This window comes from Crocodylus siamensis, chromosome 7 (genome assembly GCF_052110815.1).
Source record: "Crocodylus siamensis isolate JL-2025a chromosome 7, ASM5211081v1, whole genome shotgun sequence".
Classification (NCBI taxonomy): Eukaryota; Metazoa; Chordata; order Crocodylia; family Crocodylidae; genus Crocodylus; species Crocodylus siamensis.
The window spans coordinates 69,858,665-69,882,580 of NC_143401.1; the positions used below are offsets into that span (position 1 = coordinate 69,858,665).

General features: G+C 41.6%; 1 protein-coding gene across 3 annotated transcripts in view; it reads left to right on the forward strand.

Annotated features, from left to right (window-relative positions):
• The window catches only part of LOC149859956 (heparan sulfate glucosamine 3-O-sulfotransferase 1-like), a 121,470-nt gene that overhangs the window by 21,860 nt on the left and 75,694 nt on the right, over positions 1–23,916 (forward strand). The window contains exon 2 of one of the 3 annotated variants that reach the window (XM_090058333.1): positions 7,900–7,954. The exons of the other annotated variants lie outside the window; for them this stretch is intronic. The gene's annotated coding sequence lies outside the window, so the exon portion shown is untranslated. The remainder of the gene's footprint in view (positions 1–7,899; positions 7,955–23,916) is intronic. 3 annotated transcript variants of the gene reach the window in all.

Below are 23,916 nucleotides of genomic sequence, written 5' to 3' on the forward strand. Positions count from 1 at the left end.
GCTAACAAGTGTAGCACTGCCAAGCCTATAAGTATGCTGTGGGTTTTTTCCCCCCGAGGTGGAGTACCTTAGATTTATTGGTACTGAACATCATCAGGTTTGTATCTGCCCACCTACTAAGTTCATCCAAGTTAGCCTGGATTATTAGCCTGTCCTCAGATGTGAACACTATGCCCCAAAGTTTAGTGTCACCAGTGAACTTAGCCAGTACACTTCTGACACCAGTGTCCACATCATTGATAAAGATGTTAAAGAAAACCAGTCCAAAGACAGAGCCTTGGGGGACACCACTGGTCACGGAGCACCATAATGATTTGCTACCATCAACCACTGCTCTCTGGGTCCGACCTTGGAGCCAGTTTCCCAGCCATTGGACTATGGTGTAGCCGCAGCCACCATTGGCCAGTTTTTCCATGAGGAGGTCATGGGACACAAGATCAAAGGCCTTTTTAAAGTCCAGATATATGATATCAATCTCTTCTCCCTTGTCCAGGTGATGTGTTACCTGGTCATAGAAGGAGATGAGATTGGTCAGGCAAGATCTACCTATGACAAACCCGTTACTTTTCCAAACAAAGTCATTTTATTGCTGCTTTTGGATAAAGACTCAATCATATTTATACAGAAGTAGAACTGGATATTTAGAAAGAACAGTTTAAGAAATGCCAAAGAATGGGAAGACTAATTATTTGAATAGTCTAAAAGTATTGTTACCAAAATGGAATGCTTCAAACATTTTATTGTCAAAAAACTAGCAGCTTTGTGTACTTTATTTTGGGGATTCAACTTGCAGGACCAGTTTTCAGAAATGCTGCACACTAGCTCTATGCATCTCAAAATTACTAATCACTTTTGACAGTTTACCCTGTATATCTATATACATTTTTATAAATTGATGTACAAATTACTTTTTCTGACACTTTCATACAGTTGATCAGCTACCTGTAAAGACCATATTATTTTACTGTAATACTGTACTACAATTCTGCATTTCGCTCATGGGAGGCTACTGTAGTCCTATACACATCTTTACATTTTGTAATTGAATTTTAATAGTTGCTAATTAATAGAGTGCCTGATTCCACAAGGTACTTCAGCACATGCATAATTTTGAGCTTGTAAATATTATTTAAGCCAATGGAACTACTCATGTGTTAAAGTTGCACACTTGCTTAATTGCCTTGTAGGATTGGTTCCAAAATTACATGAAACACAAACATTCTTGTTTCCTGTTAAGGGTGGAAGCTGTAAAAAGATCGCACAACATATTTAAAAGGAGCCTAGTTGATGAGAAAATACATATAAGTTCTTTTCAGTCTGGAAGGAATGTATCAGTGAGGTGACATAGGGAAAACTTTTAATCATTTTTTGATGACATTTGGATTGTGGTGTTGAAAGGAAGGCTTCCAAGTTTGCAAATTATGCTAAATTAGGAGGAACAATGCAGTCACACTTTGTACAAAAGAATTTAGATTAGTTAAGTATTCAGGCTAATAGCTGTCAGATGTAGTTAAGTGCAGATATGTAATAAGACTCTTGGGGCAAGGATTAAAAGTGGAAGATGTCTACTCAGTAGAAAGAATTTTGGAGCCTGCTGATCAGAAGCGTGACACATGGACATAGTAGAAGAACCAAGATGTATTATTTCAATAAGGCTTTATGGTAGTAAAGGAAAAGGAACTAGAGAAACGGTATGCATAATAAGTTTGAAAGTAGTAATTTAGGGTTTGGGCACCCAATCTCTAGCCCACTGACTACATGAGGCCCACAGACACATAGCATCCAGCCCACAGGGCACCAGACATGTCAGGAATTTGGTGGGGGGGGAGCAGTAGCAATTAATGCTACTGCTGCCAAGTTCCTACACCTTGCACGGCCAGATTGAGACTGGGACATGCCACCTCTTCCCAGTGGAGGGGGATCAGGATCATGGATGGACCTGGCACTGCCACCTGGCCCACAGGGCAAAAAAGTTAAATACCACTGAATTAGGGCAATTTAGATATGTCTACCTAAAGTTAAAGTTAAGTCAAATAAATGGAATATGTGTATTTAAAACACATTAACCAAAGTATATTAAGTTCCCTTAATTCACTTGCCCTTGCATCACAAAATGGCTGTTTTACTTCTAAATAAGAGCACCCACCCATCAGTTTATTGTATATTACAGTCACATCTTCAGTTAACTTGGCTAGCTTCCCTATGTACACAGTCCTATATACATAGACCTTTAGACCACACCTAGCAACCCACAGTACTAGAAACTGCGTGTTGTTGCTTATGAGTACCTAAGGCTACACATATTACATTTGTCACAGGATAAACCATTTTATCCTGGGACAAAGTGCAATCATTCAGATATCCATGACCCTTGTCCAGGAACAAAGTCTAGTAACTTAAAAAGGTTAATAGTTTATTCTAGGGCATTGTAAAATGCATCCAAGCGGTTATCTCAGGATTGCATCATACAGTCAATGGCAGAAAAGTGGTAGTGCATTCAGCTGGTCTCTAAACCCTGATTAGAAAGGTGCTGTGTGTACATACCAATATTGAGATGTGTCCATTCAAGAACAAACACAGGCAAAACTTGTCCAGGGAGAAATGCAACATTTGTTCCTAGGCTAGGTCCTGGAGCCAAATTCACTACTTGTGAAAGTGAGGACAGTTTAAATAGAGCTGTACCTTCTTAGCCCACTGGTGAACTTGTACCCTGTTGTATGGGAATGGAAGAGGTGAGTGGAAAGCAGCAGTACTGTTTTCCCTGAAGAGTCAATACAGAACATATATGCACATTGTACATTATCAGTTTAAGTGCAAACAGCCAGCCTTTGCCACTTCCTACTTTTCTGTACTCAGCTCAGAAAATGAAATAATGGAGAACTGAAGTCTCTGTATTGAATCAGACTTATTTCCTGTACAGTTTGGCTTTTTTGGTAACTCGGGGAATGAACACACACAACACTTGACCAGTTTAATGAAGTTTAAACCTGACATGGACAGATGCACATGCCTGTTAAACCAGTGTAAAGTTGACTAGAATGTGTGAAAAATGTACCTCGAAAAATAAGAACTCTTTGATGTGGTTCATGGTGAACTGGGTCAGTGTTGTATGCTGACATCAGACATGCCATGACAATGTCAGTCCTCCAGGAATTTTATCCTACATAGCTTCTTAACTTCCCCCTCCTGCCCACACCTGCCCCTTGTAACTGCCCATTCTGGTACACAGCTAGAACTCTTTGGACCCTTTTTTCCCCTCCCTTGCTGGCACTTTTTATCAATAAGATCACTTGTACTGCTTGTTCAGTAAAACTTTTATGTGTCCTCAATCCCTATTCAACTGTGGCCCCTTATAATGCCTGCCTAGCCCCTGAGAATCCAAACACATGGGTCCAGCAGTCTTCCCCCACCGCCCAGAATCTCAAGGTCAGGCAAGCACACTGCAGAGTTTGGTCAGGTGCAGGCTACTGTGTTTTATTAAACTCTTTTTTTTAGGAGATAACAGAAAACTGAAAAGTGAAAACAGCCCCAGACCCCGGGGCCCACCCCCTGTGTGTCTCAGGGTATGGGTGTAAGCACTGTTCATTCATCCCACGCTTACCCACCACCAGGACTGGGTGCTCAATCCCACCCCCTAGTGTTGGAACCATGGCACTTGAATGCCTAAAGGTGAGCATTGTACCTGGAATGCTGTGGCACTGTATCTGTGAACACCTCTGACCTGAAACAATTGTGAACCAATTCGCAATCCTATTTGGGAGCAGTCTGGTTGTTACATGTGTCCACGGTCTTAAAAACTCAAGTCTCCAGCTTGGTTGCTCACATGTACTCTGTAGCCATGATGAGCTAATGGCCTGTGCTTTCTGCACTGAGTAATCAGGATTTTCTCAGCAGCTGCCTTCGGGAAATGTTCAACAGAAGAACCCTCCACCCTGCTACAGATAGATGCAATGTTTATATTCATCTAAGTGGTTACTGAAATCATACGTCTTCAGATAGTTATACTGAGCATTAGTTCAATAACCTCTGCAGCTAAACAAAATCAGCCACAGTAAGTACTTGGACTGACTGTGCTGGAAGAAAACAGAGGTACTTTAGGGTGATGGTGGTGAGTTTGCTTCACTGAAGTCAGTATTATCTCCACTATGTGTTAGAAATCCATATGCTATGGGAAGTGTAGATATCAGCCTCAGCACTGGGTGTTTAAATTATTATTATTATAGTTCAGATAATAGCATTAAGCCTACCTAAACTGTTGAGAGATGTTCCTACATTCTACCAAAACCTGGGTAGGAGAACAAAAGGAAATTGCAAAGTGCACAGGGTATACAACAAGAGTGCTACCTCAGTATTGTTATTGCTACTAATAAAAACAAAACTAAAGTAATAAAAGCAATCCTGCTGTATTTCTGTACTAAGTTTTAACACAAGAATTATTTTTAGTGCTTTATAGTAGACTGTCTCATCAGAACTGGCTTATGTTGCCCCCTTTGTCTCTACACACTTTATTACCAGTCAGAGAAAAACAACCTCACGAGGGTCCTGAAGGGCCTGGACTCTAATCTTAAACAAAATAACTAAATTTGTTTGTAGCTATTGAATAACACTGCAGTTGTCTTAGTGTGTTTTGGTGGAAGAAAGGAAGAGGGAGAGGCAGGCTTTCTAAACTTCACCCAGCCATTCTAATTCTAAATTGAAAATATTTTTTTATAGGGGAGCATGTCATTACAGTCAGTCCAAGTACTTACTGTGGCTGATTTTGTTTAGCTGCAGAGGTTATTGAACTAATGCTCAGTATAACTATCTGAAGACGTATGATTTCAGTAACCACTTAGATGAATAATAAACATTGCATCTATCTGTAGCAGGGTGGAGGGTTCTTCTGTTGAGCACTTCCCGAATACAGCTGCTGAGAAAATCCTAATTACTCAGTGCAGAAAGCACAGGCCATTAGCTCATCATGGCTACAGAGTACATGTGAGCAACCAAGTTGGAGACTTGAGTTTTTAAGACCGTGGACACATGTAACAACCAGACTGCTCCCAAATAGGATTGTAAATTGGTTCACAATTGTTTCAGGTCAGAGGTGTTCACAGATAGTGCCACAGCATTCCGGGTACAACGCTCACCTTTAGGCATTCAAGTGCCATGGTTCCAACACTAGGGGGTGGGATTGAGCACCCAGTCCTGGTGGTGGGTAAGCGTGGGATGAATGAACAGTGCTTACACCCATACCCTGAGACACACAGGGGGTGGGCCCCGGGGTCTGGGGCTGTTTTCACTTTTCAGTTTTCTGTTATCTCCTAAAAAAAAGAGTTTAATAAAACACAATAGCATTAAGCCTACCTAAACTGTTGAGAGATGTTCCTACATTCTACCAAAACCTGGGTAGGAGGATGAAAGGAAATTGCAAAGTGCACAGGGTATACAACAAGAGTGCTACCTCAGTATTGTTATTGCTACTAATAAAAACAAAACTAAAGTAATAAAAGCAATCCTGCTATATTTCTGTACTAAGTTTTAACACAAGAATTATTTTTAGTGCTTTATAGTAGACTGTCTCATCAGAACTGGCTTATGTTGCCCCCTTTGTCTCTACACACTTTATTACCAGTCAGAGAAAAACAACCTCACGAGGGCCCTGAAGGGCCTGGACTCTAATCTTAAACAAAATAACTAAATTTGTTTGTAGCTATTGAATAACACTTCAGTTGTCTTAGTGTGTTTTGGTGGAAGAAAGGAAGAGGGAGAGGCAGGCTTTCTAAACTTCACCCTGCCATTCTAATTCTAAATTGAAAATATTTTTTTATAGGGGAGCATGTCATTACACTGGATATTTTATCAGTCAGTTTTGTGATTTACTACAAAGAGTTATGTGAGCATAGACAGTTGGCATAACAAAATATGGATAGTTATATGAGCCAGCTTCAGTCTTTTTAAGGTCATCTTCCTTGTAAGAAATCATTAATAGTAAAACCGTATGATTGCATTAAGGATCCTAACTTTATCAGCATGTCTTATTTTTTATTTGGTGGCAATATAGGATGTAAAGCAAAGGGGAAAACAACACTTTTTCAGCAAGGTAATACAGAAGGTAAAATTACATAGCTGCACTTTCCTAAAGCAGAGTGGCATCAGTTGTCATTGAATCTACAAGGGACAGATGCGGGGGGAGAGGGGGTGCAGTGGCATAGATGCACACTGCTTTCCATCAACACCACAGGAGCAGCACTCCCAGGTTACTTCTCAGAAGTCCCTGAAGCAAGTAAGAATTCCTTACCCTTGGACCGCCTCCTCCTACTTCTACCACTACTTCTACTGCTGCTGTCCCTAGCTGCCTCGGGTGGGACAGCTCCAGAGTTACTCTTGCCCTGCAGTGGCCAGGTTCTGTGGAGAGCCAGGCTCAGATGGGGACAGTGGCAGTGATGGCAGTAGGCAGGTTTTGCTTCCATGGCTTTTTCCAGTGTTGTTCCTTGACAGCCAGAGAGTTGGGAAGAGGGAAAGAGGAAAAGGGCTTCATTGGTAGCAGTGGGGACAGTGGCAACACTGGGTGAGAGAGGGGGAGAGGGGAGAAGAGGGGATATGCAGCTGGAAAGGAGGGGAAGAAGGGACCAAGATGGGGAAGGGAAGAAAGTTTCTTACTTGTTTGGAGTACTTAGAAAACTTCCCCACCTTAGTTTGGGGAAGGGGAGCTGGGAGCAGGGGTGCAGCCATACCTGCAGTCACTATTCCTGCACCTCCCCCTCCCTTTAACAAAATCCTGGATCTACCTCTGGATGCACACCTGTAGTAAAATGCCAAATGGTAATCTCTTTTAATTGACTAATTAGAGAGATGGTAGATGACTTTTGAGTACCAAGTACACTTTCTCAACTTTCTTGGGCACTTGAGGAACAGCTACTGCAGTTGCCAGGGTTAGGGAACTATGAATCATAGAAAATTTGGGTTGGAGGGGACCTCAAGAGGTCATTTAATTCAACATCCTGCTCAAAGCAGGACTGTCTCCAACTATATCATCCTAACCAAGGCTTTGTCTTTCTGGGTCTTAAAAACCTCCAAGGATGAAGATTCCACTGCCTGTCTGGGTAACAGCCTCCTCATGACATAATTTTTCCTCATATCTAACCTAAATTTCCCTTGCTGCAACTCGAGACTGTTACTCCTTGTTCTGTCATCTGCCACCGCTGAGAACAGTCCAGCTCCATCCTCTTTGGAACCACCCTTCCGGTAGTTGAAGGCTGCTGTTAAATCCCACCTCAGTCTTCTCTTCTCCAGACTAAATAAGCCCGGTTCCCTCAGCCTCTCCTCAAGTCATGGGTCCCAGCTCCCTAACCATTTTTGTTGCTCTCCACTGGACTCTCTCCAATTTGTCCACATCCTTTTTTTAGCGGGAAGCCCAAAACTGGACACAGTACTTCAGATGTGGCTTCACCAGTGCTGAATAGAGGGGATTCCAATTCAGGAATCGCTTCCCTTGATCTACTGGCATGTAACCCCCAGGTTCTTTCTGCAGAGCTGCTATTTAGCCAGTTAGTCCCAGACCTGCAGCAGTGCATGGAATTGTTCTGTCCAAGTGCAGAAATTTGAACTTATCTTTATTGAACCTCATGAGACTTCTTTTAGTCCAATCCTACAGTTTGTCTGTGTCTCTTTGAATGCTGACCCACCCTCCAGTATATCTACTACTCCCCCAGCTTAATGTTATCAGCAAACTTGCTACAGATGCACTCCATCCAATCTTCCAAGTTGCTGATGAAGATATTGAACAAAACTGGGCCCAAGACCAACCCCTGGGGCAATCCACTTGATGCTGGCTGCCAGCTAGACACTGAGTCAATTGAGTACGCCTGCGCCTGACAATATGTGCTGACTGTTTCTAATCACCTTCTTCTCCTCCAGGTTCTTAGAAATGGACTCCTTGAGGACCTGCTCTATGATCTTTCCAGGGATTGAAGTAAGGCTGACCAGTCTGTAGTTCCCTGGTTCCTTGTTCTTCCCTTTTTAAAATCTGGGCAAAACATCTCCCATTTTTCAGTTGTCTGGGACCTCTCCTGATCACCATGAGCTTTCAAAGATGATGGCCAGTGGCTCTGCAATCACAATGGCAATTCCATCAGCACCATCAGGTGCAATATGTCCGGCCCCCTGAATTTATATATATACAGCTTCCGTAAATAGTCATTTACCTGTTCTTTCACCACCTCCTCCCCAAACTGTGCTGCCAGGTGCAGTAGTCTGGGAGTTGACATTGCCTGTGAAGACTGAGGCAAAAAAGCCATTGAGTACTTTAGTCTTTTCTGCATCTTTTGTCACTAGGTTGCTTCCCCCATTCAGTAAGGGACCCACACTTTCCCTGATATTCCTCTTGTTGCTTAAATGCTTGTAGAAACCTTTATTACCTTTCATGTCCCTTGTTAGCTGCAAATCCAATTGTGCTTTGGCCTTCCTGATTTCATCCCTGCATGCCCAAGCAACACTCTTGTACTCCTCCCTGGTTGTTTGTCCTTGTTTCTACTTCTTGTAAGCTTCCTTTTAATGTTTTATCTCACTGAAGAGTTCTCTGCTAAGCCAAGCTGGGTTTCTGCCACACCCGCTAGTCTCCTTGTGTATTGGGATGGTCCATTCCTGTGGCGTCAGTAAGGTCGCTTTAAAGTACAGCCATCACTCCTGGATTTGTTTCTCCCTCAGACTAGCCTCCCAGGGAATCCTGCCCATCTGTTCCCTGACTGAGTTGAAGTCTGCTGTTCTCCTTCCTTCCTTTCCTTTGGATCCTTAACTCAGTCATTTTGTGGTTGTTGCTGCCCAAGTTGCCAACCATTTCTACATTCCCCACCAATTCTTCCCTGTTTGTGAGCAGCAGGTCAAGAAGATCATGGCCCTTAGTTAGCCTCTGCAACACTTGCCCCAGGAAGTTGTCCCCATCACTCTGCAAAAACTTCCTGGATTATCTGTGTATTGCTGTATTGCCCTCCCAGATGTCAGGGTGATTGAAGTCCCCCATGAGAACCAGGATCTGTGACCAGGAAACTTCTGCTGGCTGTTTAAAGAAAGCTTCATTATCTTAACCTCCTGATCTGGTGGAGGTAGGGCATCTGCTCTGTTGCCATACAGTGGTGAAACTGGGTAATAAGTAACTACTCCCAAAGTCTACTTGTGCTGAAATTGTTAAGAGATGCATTTTTTCAAAAGTCAGTGTCTCTGGTATGTATTCTGTGCCCAAGTCAGATCACTTTGATGAAAATAGAGATAAAATGGATTTTAACTGATCTTGGGTAACAAGTGTGAGATTCTGAAATGTGTGCTGTAGGTGCTATGTAGCATCATAATGTGAAGCTACTAAAACTGTGCTGTGATCCTTGCCAATCTATCTATGCATTTTGGTGCTTGAAATTTGTTTTAAATTTAGCCATAAAAGCCACCTCCATCTTTTCTTGCTCGCTTCCAATTGCATTTTAATTTCCTCTGCCCTACATTTATGCCCATATCAAGATCAATCACTTTGTTTCCTCATCTCTTCTGTAACTATAAATTCTTTCCTGATTAAAATTATTACAAATAGTAAGCATTACAGGAGTCCAGTTTATTTAGATTAAATTATTTTTGAGGAACTGAATATTCATGATCAATGATAGGAATATTTCTTAATATGTCAATAGCAGAAACCCCTTTGTCATTAATAATAGTGTTGTAAAGGTAGGGTGATTAACACCATAGGGCATGTGTAGACAAAACGGGGGCCCTAAATTGAAGCAGTATGTTTTTAAAAGCACTGCTTCAATGTAGGGCCTTTTAAACCCCCATGTTGTGCATACACCCCCCTGACTTACCTGCCTTTCTTGCAGCTGGGAAGGGGGAGCAAGCTGCTGGAGGGCTGGGTGGTCCCTGGGCTGTGGGGGGGAGGGCTGGTGCTTCCCTCCATGGCAGCAGCACCTCCCCCCCCCAGGTGGCACCCACCCCAGGCACCCAGCTTGGGTGGTCCCAGGAAGTAGTGCAGCTGCGGAGGGAAGCACCAGGCTCTTGCGCAGCTCAGGCAGGCAGGCAGGCTCTAGGAGAAAAAAAAAAAGATCAGGCTCACTGCTTGTCTTGGGCAGAGCCTGCCTTCCTAGGCTGCTGCCAGGCTGCCTGCAGAGCTTCCAGCTGCATGGAGACCAGTGCTTCGCTCCACAGCTGTAGGAGCAGCAAACTAAACTTTGAGGAGCTTTATTTTGCTGTGCCCCAAGTCATTTAAGGCACATTACACTGCTGAATTTGCTACAGTGCCTGTAATTAATGCATAATACACTGCTGACACTTGCAAACACTGACACCATTAAAGCAGTGCAAAAGCATTTTTCCCTCTTTAAAGTGTTGTGCAGACATGCCCCTTGTTTCGTCTACACTCGGCCATATACATCCAAGTACTCTGTCTCCCCTTTAACAGAAGGGTACATCTGATGTTTATTCTTTTCTACTACAGGGAGCGGACATAACCTTGATACTCCCATTTACTGCTCCTTACCACATCTTCTGTGCTCTTGAAAATGCCAGTATATTTTGAACAATTTATTTGCCAGTTCCTAGCAATGGAATTAATATAAAGATGGGAACAACTCTACTGAACTCAATGGATAAGCAGTTTCCTACAGTAAGGGAAGTGCATATCTTTGGCTTTTTAGCTCATACTGAGTTCTTTAAGGAAACCTTTGGCAAATATTTTGTGTAAATACAAATAATTTTATGGAAGCTTTACTTTGCCTGGCATACTCTTTCACAAGCTTATATTACTTAGTTAAACTCTGAGGATGCTTGTGAATACTTCTGCTGCTATTGCCTTTCATTTAAACTTACCTGAAAATAGTGTATTTGTAGTTACAGGTACTTCAGTGAAATCTCTCTTGCTTTGTTAAATGCTCCAGTCAGAGAGTTTATATTTACATACCATAAGATACAAACAAGTGTAAGAGCACCGCTGTGCATAAAGCATAATGGAGCAAAAGAAAGTATCAGATTAAATTAATATTTCAGTTAATGTCAAAGCTGTGTTTTATGTTCTAAACTATTAAGTTCCATAAATGTTTATACTTGGTATTCAGCAGGTAGGTCCCTCGCAGAAGCAGTAGACCACAACTGACCTATCTGCACTTTATGGGGATGAATTTTCCAATGTATACTAATAGGAGCGTCCTTGCTCTGACAATGCAGTTTATATATATGTACTAATGACAACACCAGTGTGTTCCTAATGTAATAGAAAACATTTTCATATCTCAGTTGTGTTGACACTGGGTAACAAGGTCAAATAATAAGGACTGTGATAACAAGGAACCTCTGTCCTAAGTTACTTATTGAGAGTCCTGGGATTGCATAAAATAGCTTTATATATCAACATGCAAGCCACTTTTGTTCTGTGGGGAAGTTTGTTCCACTAGTGTAGTTTCATTTGCTTTTATCATAACCAGTAAAACATTTTTTTGAATCGTGAAAGTACTTCTACTTCCCATATGGAGGTATTATAAAATGATATGGTAGAGGATGAAAGCATAAAATCAACTGGTTTATCAAATGTCAATGTAGAGGAAGTGAGCTGTTTAAACAATAAAGAACAAACATATGGCTATTGTGGGGGTGGGGTTTAAATGGTGTGTTTTACTTATTTTGTGTCTTTTAAATATTTATCAACTTAGTAATGCAGAGTATAAAGTTCTTAGACATACCCCACAAAACGGTTTTCTATGTGCTACTCTTTGCAGTGTAGATTTAGTTCCTGAATCAGGTTCTCTTTCCCACCAGCATCTATTTTAAGGTAAACTTAAATAAGAACAACCAGTGTGTCAACTTTCTGTATCTCTCAAATTACACTGAAGGCTATGTAAGTGTTTTCTCCAGTTTGACTTAATATAAGATGGCATACTGCTAGATGGCATAAGTTAAAACAATGATAGCAGTGTGTTGAATATTTTTGTATGGTGACTTTGAGTTAAACAGATACATTTAAATTGGATTTTGTGTAGAGCACAAAGAAACTTTGGAAATTAAAAAAATAAAAAACAAATTGTGTAATATTTACAACAGGTGAAATATCCTATTTTAGAGGAAACATCTGTAATCCATATATGCTTATAGGCAGAAAATACAATTGTAAAATGCCAATAGCTGAAACTGTTAAATCAGGAAGTTTAGAAAACTGGCATTTCTGAAGAAGTATTATAAAAATAAAATAAATGGAAAGTAAAACCGTTACTTAAAAAAATTGAGAAATGTGTAAGACAGTAAAAGATTATCCTCTTAATAAATATTCTGTAAGAAATAAAAGCAATATATTGTCTTTTGGAAAGTGACATCCTGGTCTATAAGGCCAATGGGCATTTGGCCAGGAATTCACTCTTTCTCTAGATCAGCTTCTGTAGCATTTGCTTATATATTACAGCTCTAAAAGATGATTAAAGAAATGTGTTACAAGCGAATGACACCCAGCTGAATGGTAGCTAAAGTACAGTGGGATGGGATGCATTGTTTCAGCTATACTTTATAAAATAAAGTCCTCTGATCTATTTTTCTCTGCACATGTCCATATAGATGAGAATAAAAGGGTCTGCTTTTTGCTTTTTTTCCTCCTACTAGTGGTATTAGTTTTATTTACTTCAATAATAATACAGATGTTAGTTAAATTTGGATGAAACTCAAATAATCTATTCTTTTCATCTCTAATTATTTAAAAATATAAAGTGTTATGTTTTCCATACAGCCATTTTTGCTTCTGATTTTTTAGATTATACATTTTATAGTTTTTTAACAAGCAACCAGGGAAATTAAACTTTAAATACCTTAAAATTAGCTATTTTCCCTTAGTCAGTATTCATTCTAAAGTTACTGCTCAATTATACCCTAGTTGCAATTTTCTACTGCATATGAATAAAGCCTTATTAAAATGATTTTACAGAAATGTCAATCTACTAAACAATGCATATAAACAGTTCATTTTTTGAAAAATGTTGAAGTCAATGGGAAATCAGCAGCCCAGAAAATCCAGTCTTTCATATAAAACAAATCTGTAGTCTGTAGTACAAGATAAGTAGAATTATAGATTAATTGTGAACAGGAATTAATATGTGGAAGGAAAAAGATTTCCAGTAAATGTGTGCCTTTTTAATTTGTCTATAAGATGATGAATGAAACTAAAAGCAAATTCACTCTCCTTTTTAGTCTGGTACATCTGACTTGCAGAAGCAAAAATCCCTCAGTGTTTTGTGCAGTTCCCGTCTTAGCGAGACTGCAAAACTTTCAAGTCTCTCCTAGCCATCACTTTCAGAAGAATAGAATCTTAGACGTGTCTAGTCATCTTTCAGAGATCCTTTGAGGCATCAAAACAGTTCCATCTGACTAAATCATATGCACTTTTCTCTTATTCATCCTTGATCTACTTATTGATGTGGAGACAAGAATCAGAGGAGTTGAACCTTTAAGGGCTTCTGAAAGAGCCAGGTGGAACTCGCTGTCAGATGTGCAGAAAGCCAGATTATGCAATCCTGATGAGAACTGAGACCCTGAATGAAGCAGATCTTTGTCAGATTCCTTGATTTTTGAGTGACTACTGACAAACACATGATACCAAGATTAAAACAACAAAATGGAACAATGGAGCAGTGAAAAGCCCTGCAGGAGCTGAAAGTCTCTGCCAATGTTGAAAATAACTGGAGCTGGTATTAACAGCATTTTCCTCTGTCGGTTGTCAATGGGTACCAGCCAAAAATTAGTCACTAGTACTTGTAAATTTACCTATTGTTTCTGGAAAGAGCTGGTTCTGAAGCACTTGATATTTTTTAATGATTTACAGTTAATGCAATGCAGGATAATTATGAAAAGTACTGGATTCCATGGAAGAAACAGTACATAATTATTATATATTTAAATAGATTTAAAGAAGGTGGTAAGCGAAGACCTGTGTGAGGGAGTCTTTCTGAGATTGTCACTTATAGGCATCCCTCAGCTAGGTCTGTCTGGATTTTTTTTGAGTCTTCTATGCATAACTACATTAAGAAGGGATGTATTTTCAAGCCACTGGGCATGCCTTCAGTGTCTGAATATCACTTTTCCTCCCCTGGAAGGTGAAAATAAATATGAGAGAGAATTACTCAGTATGATATTTTCTCATACTGCATTCCCTAGACGGTCCTGGTTCAGCTAAGCCCTACAGTTCCTGACAGACTTCTCTATGGTCCTATTGAAACTAGACACAGCATGCTAGACACAGGGGAAACCAGAAAAAGTCTACAAAAAGAATTTTTTGATCGCATGTCTGTTGTCAAGGATTCCTTAAATACAAGTTTTAAAGAGGAGATTGCCAAATTCCTGTTTTAATATTGGGAAATGCATCTCCAACAGACAATACAGCAGGATTTATAGGGACTTAATTTCATATAGTCAAACAGGCAAGAAAAAATTACTTTTGGAAGGTAATCCTTGCAAGCTGCAGTTGTATAAGCTGGTTGCAGCAAGCTGGTTGACTGTTAACTACTCTCAGCATTAGGAGTTCTTTTCAGTTGTTTTTCATTTTCTCTTAGGGTAATGTGAGAACTGGAGAAGCTGGCATGCTAGTCAGATCTCTTGCTCTGGCCAAAACAGTTACACCCATGATGACTCCTTTAGAACAATTTGCACTTGGCTAAATCCACATTTGTAAGCTCTCAATCACCCTAGTATCATTTAAGTTGTAGTAATTTTTCTGAAGCAGGAACTGGGTTTACAACATACAACAAATATACGCTCAGTAGTAAAGAAAATACTATTTAGATAGTCTTTATATTTTAGGATTTGGACCAAGTTGCAGTTTCTCTAAAATATGTATTTTGCAGTCCTGCACTAAAAATATCCCAGTGTGCTTGATGTGCTTGAAGAGTCTATAATAATAAATTTATGACCTGGAATGGCCCAGCCCTAGACTGCATTCCACATAGGAAGGAAAAGGTTAGACAGCTTGAGGAAAGCTGAGCAGGGAGCAGCAGAATCTTCAAGTTACTGGTGTGGTGATGGGAGTCTACCAAGATATTACTGGAGACCTTTCAGACAAAAAAAAAAAAGCATGTATATGTGGGTGGTATAGTCTATTAAAAGAAAGAAATTCTCATGGTCTGAGGTGTAGAAGAAAGATTACTTCTTGGATTTTTTTGTTTTAAGGAACACTTGGCCCTATAAAAGTAAATCTCTGTTCTATTGAGAAAAGTCATTTTTCAAAGAATTCAGTTGGGATCAGGTCTCCTATCTGATTAAAACCTATTTAGCTGTCACCTGCTGAACACTTGATTTGAGACTTAATTTCAGGTCTATTATTTAGACGTACTGGCTGTGTAGGACACTGACATATAGGACACAAACTGCACAGTTGTTATTGTGCTGTCATTTAGTAATTGCATACAGAAGTACTAAATGATTGCACAGTAACTAGAGTTACTGTGCAGTAGCATTCCCAAACAGCTTTCTGGGGATGCAGACTGTACAGTAACTCATTACTACTGTGCAGTCATTTGCATCACTCTTTGTGCCACGTGACACTTCTACGCAGTAGTAACGAGCTACTGTGCAGTCAGTGTCTCATGTAGACATGGCCACCATTGACCAGAGTGTTAGTGTTTACGTTAGTGGAATGGCACTCATAGACATCTTGGCTGTGCTTGCTTAGTCCATTGTTTAAGTCCCTACATGACACATACATGTGGCTCATAATTGGTGACAACTGAATCCAACCGCATCTTAAAAGTCAGCCAGAAGTAAAATTTTCAAAAGTATCTAAGAGACCTAAGAATTTGTGTTTCATTTTCATAAGTGCTTGCTACTTAGTATAGCTTCTGTTTCCCCTGGAAATCCATTTAATTTTGGTTTCTAATAGTATATGCGTACATTTTGTGCCCAACGGACATGCATGCACACAGATTCATAGATTCATAGATGGTAAGGCTGGAAGGGACCTCGGAAGATCATAGGGTCCATCCCCCTGCACCAAGTGGGAAAGATAACTGGGGGTCAGGTGACACCACCAAGCTGACTGTCTAGTCTCCTCTTCAAGATTTCCATGGCAGGTGATTGCACCACCACTGGAGGGAGCTTATTCCACAGTCTGGACACCCTGACTGTGAAGAAGTTTTTACTAATGTTGAACCTGAATCGATCTTCCAGTAGTTTGTGGTCATTACTCCTGGTTTTCTACTCAGGTGCTCTGGTGAACAGTTGCTCACCGAGCCCTTGATGTACTACCTTCCTGTAGTGGCAAGCTGCTACTAGGTCCCCTCTCAGCCTTCTTTTCCTCAGGTTGAAGAATCCTAGGTCCCTCAGCCTTTCCTCATATGGCTTGCTTTTTAAGACTTTGATCATATGGGTGACTCTTCTTTGGACTCCCTCAAGCTTGTCCATGCCTGTGTTAAAGTGTGGTGCGCAGAATTGGACACAGTACTCCAGGTGCAGTCTCACCAGTGCTGAGTGGAGCAAAAGAATCACCTCCTTGATTTTGCTGGAGATGCATTGATTGATGCATGCCAGAGTATTATTTGCCCTACTGGCTACAGCATCGCAGCTCGTATTCATACTGTGGTCTATTACCCCCAGGTCCCTTTCATTCATGGTGCTAATCAGTTTAGTGCCGCCAAGCCTGTAGGTGTGTTGGGGGTTGCTCATCCCGAGGTGGAGCACTTTACATTTCTTGATGTTGAACTTCATCAGGTTCCGATCCGCCCAACTTGCTAGCTTGTCTAGGTCCGCCTGTATCTGTAGCCATTCTTCAAGCATGACCACACATCCCCATAACTTGGTGTTGTCCAAAAATTTGCCCAGTGCATTTTTCCCAGCTGGACTACAAAAACTGAGTGAACTTCAGTTTTAGAGCTAGTCAAAATTTTTTGGATAATTTTTTTTCTTTTTAAGCAAAAATTTTTAACTCACAAGAAATGTAAATGTCTTGAAATGTCAGAAATATTTTGTGTTCATTTTAACAGAATGTTTTAGTTGGGGGGGAAAAAACCTCATTCTGAAGTCAAAATATTTCATTTCAATGCCTTTAAATGAAATATGACTTAGTAATGAAATTTAAATTTGAAATATAAAGATTAAAAAGTGCTTAAAAACCTAGGAATTCAGTGAAAAAAAATCATCTTACCCAAAACTATTTTTTCTAATTTTTTTGCTTTATTGAAATATTGGTTCTTCACTGTTTCCATTTTGTTGCATTACCCATTATCAGGGATGATTCGGCATTTGAGTTGCAGTTGTTACACTTTAAAAAAACTGTTTCTACATCAATTAAAGCTGTTTAAGTATGTGTATATAAGCCTCAATAGGGTGCATTTTCTTTTAGGTTTTGTACAAACAGAATTTGAGGTATAAAAGGCATCTTATGTCACATATAGTTTTAAATAGAAACAGTTTGCAACCCAAGCACTGCATCCTCATGATGATGGATAAAAATAGTTATGAATACTAGCTAATCATTTACATGTAATTCACGCTACTTATGCAATACAGGTTTCCCTTGATTTATGCAGTCCATGCGTTCCCAGAGAATGGTTTGCATAAAGCAAACCCAGTTTACAATAGGACATATAGGGATACATTCCCACTGTGGTGAAGGAGGGAATAAGGCTGGGACTAGGGAAGGGGCAAGGGGAGGGGTATGTCACAGGTCATCAGCAGCTCTGGGGGCTGCAGCAGGGAGCAAAGCTGCAGGGACTGTGAGTGGGCACGGGGTGGGGCGGCATGGTTCATGCTGCTACATGCCTCAGGAGGGCTGCAGGCTGGAGGACTGTACTGGGCTCTTCCTGGTGGGGGGCGTCAGCCCCTGGATCTCCACGCAGAACAACAACAGGCTGCCACTGCAGTACCTCTGGGCCAGCAGCACCTCTGGGCCAGAAGTACCTCTGGGCTCTCCCCAGCACTTAGTGGGCAGGTTGGGGGGGCTACAGTCAATTTTGGGGTAGCACTAGTCCCCCCTCCCTGTGCCCCACTGTCCCGTGTCCCCACACCCCACTCACAGTTCTTGCCGGCTTGCTGCCTGGTGTAGCCCTGGGCCTCCGCTTTGACCCGCTCCCCCCAGTCCCTACTGTAGTGGCTGTAGGATCAGCTGACACCAGCTGCCTATAGACACTGGGCTGCATCGTGCCTCGAACCTCCCAGGGCAGTGCTTGGGAAGTGCTTGGGAGGCTTCTGCACATGCACCCCCTGAGAGCACTGGTGCACCTCCTGACAGGCTGCACTCCCCACTTAGGTGACAGACAGAGAGGGCAGGCAGAAGCACCGGTGCCCCCCCTGCAAGCACTGGCCAAGGAGTGGGAGCGCTGGATGGAGCACCGCAGCCACTTCCACAAATGCCGCAGCTGCTTCCTGGTTGCCGAGATTGGCTGTGGGAAGGCCACCCCCTCAGTTGGCAAGATTGGTCACTAACTGGTTGCTGGGGGGGAATGTGCCCCCCCGACTAAGGTGGCAGCAGTCGTCCTTTCCGGGAGCAGCTGACACCACCCCCCTGTACCACAGTACAACACAGTCCAGGGGTTGCGGTGAGTGGGGAGAAGTGGAGCCCCAATCACAGAATTTACCTCACATATAAGGAATTTTGGGTAGAAAAAGGGTGATCATATGAGAGTGAATTCGTACATATGGAACCCATATAAATTGGGAGAAACCTTTAGTCGGTTATACTACTATTTTAGAGTAGCTAAATAAAGTCAGCTGATATTCCATGTTCATTGTTTCTTAGCTTGCCATTTCATTTCCCTGATTAGCATTTTGGTGTTCTGGAATTTGCCTCTGGAATACCTTCCCTGCATTTGCAAGTTGGCAACTAAAAAAAAAACAAACCAAAAAAACCCAGTTAATTTGTTAAAATGAAAACCAGGGAGGAGTATGTAAAGACATAGGCCTAAGATACAGCATTATTAGGTACTTGTATCACTGATACATAGGCTGGAGCAGATGGTGACATGGAAAACTGACATACCACCATCAAGATCCATCAGTTTGATAACAATGAGTCCCATGCTTTTTCCTAGTGGCTAATATGGGCATTGGTAGAATCTAGACAGAAATGAAAAACTCTGGCCATAATTGTGACAGACAATAAACCCTACTAACTATAAGCATAAGGAAAGAATGGGAAAAATGCAAGCTTCCTCATGTAGCCTTTTGAAAACCTAAAATGTAAACTGTGTGAAGGCTCTACGTCATAATTCCAGAATTTAAGCAACATCATATATGAAATATAATTTTGATTCAAGAGGAGACCGGACAGATGCCTTTCTGGGATCATTTGTTCTCAGCAGTATTCCTGTCTAGAGCAGGGGAGTTGGACTCAATGATCTTTCAAGGTCCGTTCCAGCCCATAATTTCTATGATTCATACAGGGAAAAAGTTAAAAAATTCAAGCAAACCTACTGGTTTGTTCCTTTGTACTGAAAACATCATAGTTTCATAGTATAGGGTCGGAAGGGACCTGAACAGATCACCAAGTCCAACCCCCCGCCATGGCAGGAAGAATACTGGGGTCAAATGACCCCAGCAAGGTGTTCATCTAGCCTCCTCTTAACGACCCCCAGGGTAGGAGCCAGCACCACTTCTCTTGGAAGTTGGTTCCAGATCCTAGCCGCCCTGACAGTGAAGTTGCACCTCCTGATATCCAGCTGAAATCTACCCTCTGCCAGCTTGTGACCATTATTTCTAGTCACTCCTGGTAGTGCTCAGGGGAACAGGGACTCCTCCAGTGCCTGCTGGTCCTCCCTGACTAGTTTGATACCCAATCAGCCTTTTCTTGTGGAGGCTGAACAGGTTCAGGTCCCTCAGCCTCTCCCCGTAAGGCCTGCCCTGCTGCCCCCGATCATGCGAGTGGCCCTCCTCTGGACCCTCTCCATGTTGTCCACATCCCTCCTGAAGTGCCGTGCCCAGAACTGGACGCAGTACTCTAACTGTGGCCTGACCAGTGCCGCATAGAGGGGGAGGATCACCTTTTTGGACCTGCCCAAGATGCACCTGTGGATGCATGACAAGGTGCGGTTGGCCTTCCTGACTGCCTCCCCACACTGCCGGCCCATGTTCATTTTGGCATCAATGATGACTCCAAGATCCTTTTCTGCCTCTGCACAGATGAGAAGGGAGTTCTCCAGCTTGTAGGTATGCTGCTGGTTCTTCCTCCCCAGGTGCAGCACCTTGCACTTGTCAGTGTTGAAACCCATCCTGTTCTCACCCGCCCACCCCTGTAACCTGTCTAGGTCCAATTGCAGCCTATTCCTCCCTTCTGGCATTCCCACATCCCCCCACAGCACTACCTATTTTTTATTGGAATGTTCACCTAGTAGCTATTAAAGTCTCATATTATCAAGTATTCTTGATAACTTATTTATAAAGATGAAGTAGATTACAGGCAAGCCCATTTATCCTATGCTATTTAAATTAATGATCTGATTTGAATTATGACATAATATACAAAAGCAGCAGAATTAATAAACTCAGGAAAGTAATTCTATGTACAAAGTTTACTTCTGAAGTGATTTACTAGACTTAATGATAGTAAAAATTAAGGTTGAGTATTCCCATAAATACAATAGCAAGTCTTTAGATACCGCACAGGTTTATTTATTTATTTATATATACACCTATACTTACTACCTTTCAAATTATATTATAGTAAAACAGATAAAGTGTGGTGAATATATAATTTCTTAGTATATACAAATTCATTTTGTGATGGTTTGGTACTGGGTTAGGTAGGAAAATATACATTTTAAATGAGAATTTGATATTAGGTAAGTTTTATATTCTATGTGCTCATTTCTTTGATCACATGTACACACTCAACTTTTTTTATCTTCTGTTGTCTTATGGATACTGTTAGGTTGTGACAGTGCTCTTGAGAGAGGTTTATTTTGGATCCCGTACAGAAAACAGCCAAAACTCTAAGGACACACTAACTTGCAACTATAACTTTGTTTGTCATTTTGAATCCTTAAAAGCATACTAGAAAACAGAGTTAGAGTGATGTTGTAGCTGTGATAATCCAGGAACTATGCAAGAGGTGAGGGTTTTTTGGAATCGTATCTTTTATTGGACCAACTGCCTATTCATGATAAATCTTTGAGATGGGGCAAGAGGTTTGTGTGGGAATGAAAAAATGTTCCCTGTACTGCAAACTTGCAGTGCAGGGAGAAAATTAGACCCCTGGATATCCAGGGGCCTAAAAAAAACAGAGTTTAAAAAAGCAGGGCAGGGCATGGTCCCAGACTGTGCCCTGAAACAACTGGAGGCTGGGTCCTCATTGCCCTGGTGCAGGGGAGGCCAAGTGCTTCAGTGTTAGGGCTCCAGTGCCAGTAAGTAAGGGGTCTGGGGACAGCTGGAGGAGGAGGGAGGGGACCATGGGGGGAACCAGCTCCCCCAGCTCCCTGATCCCTGCTCTGCCCGGCCCCATCCCCCACCTGCTCCCCCAAAGCCCCCAATCATTTTTCTGTCTGGCCCCAGCCCCAGCCCCCCCCAAGGCCCTCAATCACTTTCATGGCCAGCCCCAGGAACCCCCAGTCCTGACCCTCCCGATCCCTGTCCTGCCTGGCCCCAGCCCCCCCCAGCCACCCAATCCCTGCTCCCCCCACCCCAACATCCCCATTAAAAAAAAGACCAACCCCCCCTAGGTACTTATCGCCCATTGTAGCTACGATCTGTATCACTGGGGCCCTGCCCACACAGCACGGGGCAGACGGACAGCCCCAGGGGCCCCAGCCCAGGCCCTCCTGCCCCCACTGCCCGGTGCTGCCAGGGGGGCCTCTGCGAGGAGGTCCTGGAGCCCCCCCCAGCCATTGGGGGGGTGGAGATGCAGCCATTGGGGGGCTGCAGCAGCTGGTGGGGGATGGGGCCAGGTGGAGCAGCAATCAGTGGGCTGGGATGGGGCATGTGGGCCTTACAGGGGTGGGTGGTAGTCCCTGCAGGGGCTATTTGAATTTTCCCTCCCACAATTTATACTGCTAAGCCCATAGGCAAGCATCTGGTTTAAGGAGTTTCTCATTCTGGGGTTCATTGGAAGTGGGAACTAGCCTCAGATATGAAGATGTTAGTAATCACAAGTTTTATTATGCAAGTCAAAATGTAAGAACAATTACTAAATACATAGTATAATTGAAATAAGATGTCTGTGTTTCTAAGCCAGTGCTAGTTAGTTTATTCATTCCAGGTTGGGATCCGTTACAGTGCATATTTATGTTTCCTATTTATGAGAAACATTTTTTTTAAATATCTTCCACTGAGCTTACCTGTCTGTTGATATGAGGCAACTTAAGCCTATCTGGGAGCATTATGAGCTGCTTGTTATATCTTCTCCTTTAGAATTCAGTGTTCCAATTTTACCACAAGCTGTAAGTCCCACATTTCACAGATAACCAATTTCATGACAAAATGGTCAGTTTTATGGATCACCCACCCCTAATAGTTGGTCCTCAGTATTTTTAACTTAAGAATTTAGCACAGTTCCATGTTACGAACTTTTATTTCAGGTATTTTCAGAGAAGGAACTATTAGAACCCACTTCTACCTTTTTAAGACAGTCTTCCAGCATGTTGAGCTTATTTACTGATTTTTTTTTCCTTCCCACAAATAAATAAGGTCCTTTTCCCTGAAAATTAGTTTGTATGAACTTGACCCTTCAGCACTTGTCCTGCCCCCAATCCTGAGTCTTTGCAATGACTAGAAATCTAGAGCAGACTTTTCCTTTAGCCCAGGCCATCTTGGTAGTTAGAACTATTGACCAAACATCAGCTGTGAATGAATGAACTGATTTTCTTTTTAAATGCCAAATAGGCATTATTGATGCAAAAGCATAATAGCAGTATGGCAGTTTTTGTTAAATTGTCATTTTTTATATTTAATACATGACACATTGTTTTATCCATATTCAGACCTTATAAATGCAAATAGTCAATGCATATAATATTTCTTGTTTCATTTATATTCATTTATTTTAATACACATTCCACTGAGGACAACAGTTATAATCAGCAAAATATGCTATTTAAGAAGCAATCATAGAAAGCTACAGACTTGGAATATAAAATTAGCTGAATACTTTTGATAGCTAGAATGGCATTTTTATAATTTTTCATGACATTTGTTCTTGATTAATCATGCTTTACTAAAGAAACTAATTAGCTAACTACAGTATGTGACATGTTGTCCTATGTGCTTGAATACTTACCAGCTTGATAATCAAGTAGAAAACTTATTAGAATGGAGACTCTTTGAATGCAGATAGTGATTGAACTTTACCATCTTCCACTTATCACAAATGCTTAAATTCCATGCTGTGTGCTAAAAGTCAAAAAGTTTTGGTAGGGAAGGAGTTACTATTCAATCATGATGGGCAGCGGTTCAAAACCCAAGTGAGTTGTGGAGAAAGAAACTTTTCCTTCTATGAAGAATGGCCCCCAGTGATTGTCAAAGGGTTTATCAGCCCTTACATTAAGTTCATAGGAGCCAATAGGCTCCCTTGCAGCCTTGTGCCCCACCAATCAGCTCTGAGCCTACTTTCTCAAGACTCCAAGAAGGCTCAGTGCCGATAAAGAGGAAGAGCAGTATGTTTATTGATAGAGATGCAGGATTTTCTTTCCTTTGTTTGACCACACCTCTCCACCACTATAACCATAATGGGGAGTGAGAGAGGTTGTAGTGATTTGATACATACTGCTGTAGCTGATGCAGCATTTGTATTGCTTTATTTCTGAAGGAAGAAAAGTTTATTTGGTTTCTTTATTTAATTGTCTGTTCAGAGTTTGCTAATGGCTGCATATTATTGAAGGTGTTGCCAGAAATATTGGTTAGGCAACTGTTTATGGATGTTTCAAGTCTGCATGCGCTCTTTGTTTTGTGCTTTGTACTGTGGTATATGAAAGCTGACTTTAGATACAGCCAAGCTTTGATGGTATGTGGCAA